General features: G+C 32.7%; 1 long non-coding RNA gene across 1 annotated transcript; it reads left to right on the top strand.

Moving 5' to 3' along the window:
• The first annotated feature begins 1,360 nt into the window (after positions 1 to 1,360).
• LOC103577358 (uncharacterized) lies at positions 1,361 to 4,039 on the top strand. The gene is made up of 3 exons (XR_549414.2): positions 1,361 to 1,535; positions 3,455 to 3,654; positions 3,735 to 4,039. It is a non-coding gene; the product is annotated as an uncharacterized LOC103577358 (long non-coding RNA).
• The last annotated feature ends 2,124 nt before the right edge of the window (positions 4,040 to 6,163 follow it).

Below are 6,163 nucleotides of genomic sequence, written 5' to 3'. Positions count from 1 at the left end.
TTAATTAATTAATTAAACAGATTTATGGAAATAAAAAGTAAAAATAATGAAAAAATAAAATTTTGTGGGACTGAAGGCAAAGAAAAAAATAAAAATAAGGAAGATTTTAGCATCTGTTCTTTGTAAAGCGTGACTGTAAACTCGGTGAATTTAGCCTGGCACCCTCTTTCTTCTTTCTTCTTTACTTCTGTACGTGCGTTCCGCCGGATAAACGCTTTGGCGGGGCACGTGCCCTTTTGGTTTGCTTGCAAATGTTTTTTTTTATATTAAAATTTTTTATTTATTATTATTTTAGTTGTTTTTTAAATTCTTACAGCCGTAGTCCGCAGTGTTCTTCAGTCTTCATCTTTCCTGCTATTCGTCGTCAGTTTTTTTTCTTGGCACGTTACGTCGCGAAGAACGGGAGGCAATCATAAAAGTAATGTATATAAGTGTCGGATTTCTGCAACGGGTCGTGTAAGAGTCTGGGCACCCACGAAAATTCACTCGTTGCGTATTAAACAATACAAGCAGGTGACGCTCGTCATCTGTGAAAGGTAAAAGGTGATACTGCAATGAAAGTTTGAGTAACTAAAATTTTTATTGTTTGTAAAAAATCAACAAAAAAAAAAAAAATGACAGTAAGACAATCAATTTTTTTAAATTTTAAATTGACAAAATATTAAATTTTTAATGATAATTTGACTGTCTAATAATTTTTGGATTTTTTTCAAAAAAATAGTAAAAAAAAATTTGAAAAATGGTTGACCCAAATTTCCCGCTGTTTTCAAGCTCAGGGAGTATAGATTTTCTACAGAATTTCTTAGACGGTGATCTTGATCAATATTAAAGCTTTCATTGGATACTTGAAGACCTGGGGGGAGGAGGAGATCTTCTGGAAGAATACTAGCAGATAGAAGTGAAAGAAAATAAATTTTTTCTTCGAGCTCAAAAAAACTGTTAGACAAAAAAAATGTAAAATTATTAGACGTGGGCAAACTGCAGTATCGTAATTTTAAAAAGATTATTAGGGACAAGATTTTTGCCTTAATTTCGAAATGAATGCTTCAAATGATAATATTACGGCGAAAATATTGGTCTTACAGAAAAATTTTTCGAACAAAAGTTGTAGGAAATTTAATTTCCTAAGATTTTCATTTAAAAAGTTTTTTTGTACGATCAATATTTCCACCGCAATATAAAAAATTTGACACCATTTTTTATTAATTGTCATTTTTAAATCAAAGCTAAAATCCTGATCCTAATTATTATTACGCATGGACCCGAATCATTAACAAAAAAATTTAAACATTTAATTTCTGAATAAGTAAATTGACGAATGAATGATAAATAAGTAAATAAATTAATTGCTGAAGTTTTATGAAACAAGTGAGTAAAGTAGTTCAGTAGCTATAAAAACATTAACAAGGAGGAGGTCTAAACGATCTTTGCTTTTTCAGGTTTCTAAAGCAGACGTTGAATTGTTTATGAGTTATGTTACACCGCGGGCGTTAAAACTCAACTGGTACCCATCGATAATAACGTGGTCACAAAATGTAAACATTTAAATATTCTCTGCCTTTTTTTTACTTCTCTAATGCCAACTTTTTCATCATCATCATCATCATCATCATCATCATGACTATATACTATCATCTCCCACGAAGAGTAGCAGTAACGCTATTGCTCGACTCGTCGAGTCCAGTATCTATTTAAAACATCAAATATGTAGAATTACACTGAGAATCCAGGAGGTGTCAACCCAGCGTTGGTCTTTTAATTTTTTTTCACTACTATCTAACTTATTTATTTTATTTTTGTTAAATATTATTATGAACCGTCATCCCAGTGATTAAGGAATAGCCTTAGCGGGGTCCTTGGGGTGGTCTTAAGCATGTGGTCGCTGGTCCTTTTAAAAACTCAGTATTGGTCTTGAAATATTATGCTTTCCATGTGTTTTCATTTATTTTCTTTTTTTTTTGCGTGGGACAATATTTTCCACTAGCAGTCACAGCAGCAGGTTGCCGTTAAGCCCCGAGAGACCTTAAAGGATCTCAAGATTTCAAAAGAACACGACAAGTGTAGGCTTAGAAAATATATATACATATAGAAAATATATAACCACAGTCCTTTTCGTTCCTTTTTCCAGGTCATTGACGTCCGATCGGTTTAGAAAACTTTTTTATTTGAGTTTTAGTATGGGATCTATTATTAAAGACTACTATTTAAAAATCTATACATTAGGGTGATTCAAAAAAATTTTTTTTTCGCGCTTACCCTTACAATGCAATAATTATTGATATGCATCCCGAGATATATAAAATAGTTTAACTAAGTTGCAAAAAAAAATTTAAATTATTAATTATCCTGTTAGCAAACAATTCTCAATTTTTTTATTTTTTTTCAACGAATCCATTACAAAAAAAAAAAATGCACGTGTAGACAATTAAAAAATCTATAGGGGCAATTTTTCAAAATATTTTTTTTTTTTAAATTGATTTTTTAAAGGAAAATTAAAATTAAAATAGCGACTTCCTAGAGTTGAGTTAGAGACCGTCTTTTAGGAAGATTTTCTTTTAGCAACCACTAACGTTTCAGGGATGAAGGGCGAAAAAATTTTGAATCACCCTAATATATATATAAAATACTATCAATAAAGAAAAAAGTATATGGATAAATAAAGCACGCGAAAATTAGGAAGGAAGTGCGTCTTGACTATTAGCAACAACCACCGCTGTCTATTTATACTAGAAAATTTAACGTAAAAATGTTATATATATATATATATATATATATATATATATATATATATATATATATATATATATATATATTTTGCTTTCGTGTATCTTACCAAACATCACATCCGCTGAAGTGGCATCCAGATCCACACGCTTCGAGATTTAGTTAAAGAGTTTTTGAAGATTAAGCCTCAAACATCCGGACCACCTGTTTCTTCTAAAAACTATTAAAAGTATAAATTATTTTGGTCATCAGCGTAATCTTTTGCACAACTAATGTTTATAATTCTTGTAAAAATAATAAAACTAAACATATTTATATGACACATGTTATATATTTACGTGTATGTATATTTGCAGGTGATAGTTTAAATATAGAGAGCAATTGAGCGGGTAGGTGGAGCATATACCGAGAGCGATGTAAGAAAAGAATAAGTTAAAAAATGGCCGAGTTTGAAAATTAAAAAGATGTATGTCCGGTCCATGTACGCCTGGACACGCGTCATGGGGGAGACCACGTGCGACTCGAATCACACCAGCTGCCTCTACATCCAGGGACCCTGAAGTTGATCTAAAATTAGCGAAAGAACGTTCTTTCTCTGCGGTAGCAACTCTCGTTTAGGCCATATCATACTCATGCTCATGCTCATACTCATAAGGCGGTGATTCAAAACCCAAGATTTCATCCAGGAAAAATTAATGAGTCAACTGACGGCAAATGTTTTTTTTTTTAGTTTCTCTAGACAGAAAGTTTAATGGAAGATTAATATATTCGTCATAGTCAGCATCATCATCATCAAAAATCATCAGTCGCCCTGTAGAAGGAACAGAATAAAATTTTTTATCTTCCACATGTGGAAGAGCTTTTTTAATGGAGATCAACGACCGTAGAAATTAACTTGCACGCTTGTACTGTGTGAGTTCATCGTCCCAGGTAGGCTGCCGTCTCGAATTAGGGACTTTTCTACTGCAATGTAATAGTGCGGTGTTATTTTTTATTACAACATGTTATAGGTATGGGAGTGGCTAAGGGTATGAGTTAGTATGGACCAGTTTAAATATTCCCAGTGGGTTTTTCTCCTCTAAACGAGAAGAGTAGTGCTCACAGTGGTACGCACATCTGCTTAGAGCGGATGCAGGCTGCATTTTACGGTCGTCCAATGCAGCAGAGCACAAATTCAACATTCGTACCACCCGCACCCTCTCTGCTCAGATATTACCTACTCCTCAACTTCCTTCACTTCCACCTTCTGACACAACGACTTCTATAATTAGAAGTTCCTTACCACGTCGATGTATGACCAATATTTTAACAGGAATCGCTCTAAAAGGTTTACGGGCAATGGTTATTTTTAGAAAAAAAAAAAATATTTACATGTAAGCTTTGATATATTTGATAATATGAAAATATGGGATAAGAGTTATGTTGTGTCATAATTGTTTTAGATTACAGTGTCCATCAATTACAAGGCAAGCTATCAGATGTTCTGATCTCGATGCCAACATTAAGAATTGACTAATTAATAGGCGATCAGTATGCGGGTTAACGATTGAGGACGGTTAAACTAGAAGGTAAAACACTAGTTCTGGCACACGACACCTTGCCAATAATTGCATCGACGTAATTTTAAACTAATCGATCAAGTGTCACAAGTTCTAACTCGTCAGCTATTTCTATAAGGACATACTCTTGATACTAGTATACAAACATATTACCAATCGGTTTTTAATTATAATTTATTAATTCATTCATTATTCAACAGCTTAATTATAAATAATAATAATACGGTATTCAAAATTTACGTGATTATTGAGTGGATTATTTTTTATTTTGATTAATTTTCAGCGGATATTTTGAAATTAAAACTTCGGATCGGAGTGAATGCAAACTAAAATAAAATATGATCCTGAAATTAGCAGACAATTAAAAATTTAAAAAAAAAAATAAAAACTAAAAAAATACACATGTAGAAAATTTGAAAAACTATAGATGGTATTCTTTAAATTTATTGATTTTTAAAAAATTCAAAATTTAAAAGACGTCTGCTAATTTCAGTATCATAATAAAATCCAGATCACTCCGAAATCACTCTGGTGAAAAAATAATTCCCTATTTATTACGCACCGGAGTGATTTTTGTAAAAATTTTGAAATTTGGATTGAAGTAAAATTTTTATTTACTCAAAATTTACTCCTAATTTTTTTTATTGTATTTTTATATGCAGGGTAAATTAATTAAAATTTAAAAGATGGGATTAAAGAAGAAGATAAAGTACCAGACACACTTGTCCATAAGCATCTTTAAAAATAATCGATAAAGTCTCTTGGTAAAAATCTCTTGACTAATATATAAATATATATATATATATATGTATATATATACAATGTGGTTGTGTCTCATCTGCTAGCGATTGCTGTTCATTCAATCATCTCTCGTCGCATATGCCTAAAAATTTTAACGCATGTGATTCTACATCCGTTATTTGATGGAAGAAATAATAACAATAATAATAGTAAAAATGAGGTGTGTGTATGTGGTGGTAAGTGGGTATAGTGAGGAAGGAATAAGAAAAGAGGAAGCGGAGAAGTAAAAAGAGTGTATAAGACGGAACAGGGGCGCGTGGCAGTCGCGTGCCAGTTAACGCTGGTGACTCGATGTCTGCAACCCTAACTTCCCTTTTTCTCTCTTTCTTATCTTTTCTTTTTGTATTAATCTCATCCTTTGCTTATACACTGTGTATCATCCCCTTGTGTGTACAGCAACCACTTCCTTTTTCTCAATAATTAACCAATGAAGAAATTGTTTACTGATAATTATAAAAATCTGGAAGTGACAGTTGTCACATTGACATAAAAAATAATCTGTATATTATAATTAAATTTATCAATAATAATAATATGATAAATGATGAATAAAGATCAGCATGATGACTTGTACATTTATATTTAAATAAAAGATGAAGAGTAAAGGCTCAGACTTTAGCTCGGATGCAAGATGATGAAGAGTAAGTGAAGTAAAAGAATAGAACAGCCGTACTGTAGTATACCGGCCACAGGAAGTTGAGTCTCTCCCTATTTTATCTCCAGAAAGAGGGGTATATTGCCAGCTGATCGGCGCTTCTTTGTAACCCCTTGGACGCGTGCACCCGCACCCGCACTCACCACCTGCGAAGAAGCAAAACCCGTCAACGGACAGCCACTACCACCACTACCACCACCATGAACGTTACCACCAGCTTTAAATATAATTCTTCTGCACAATATAGTCCTCGCTCCTTCATTGTAATTTTAAGAGGTATATATTTCTTCTTTAGTTATTCTCTTTTAATGTAGGCTGCATTGAAACCCCGAATCGCGAATTTACGAGACAAAGCGCACTGACCTAGCCAACCAGATTTCATTCCATCGTACTTCAAGGCTTCATCTCAGTTTAAATTTACACG

This window comes from Microplitis demolitor, chromosome 6 (genome assembly GCF_026212275.2).
Source record: "Microplitis demolitor isolate Queensland-Clemson2020A chromosome 6, iyMicDemo2.1a, whole genome shotgun sequence".
Lineage (NCBI taxonomy): Eukaryota > Metazoa > Arthropoda > Insecta > Hymenoptera > Braconidae > Microplitis > Microplitis demolitor.
Note: the sequence above shows the minus strand (reverse complement) of the source record. Positions and strands in the feature narration are given on the sequence as shown.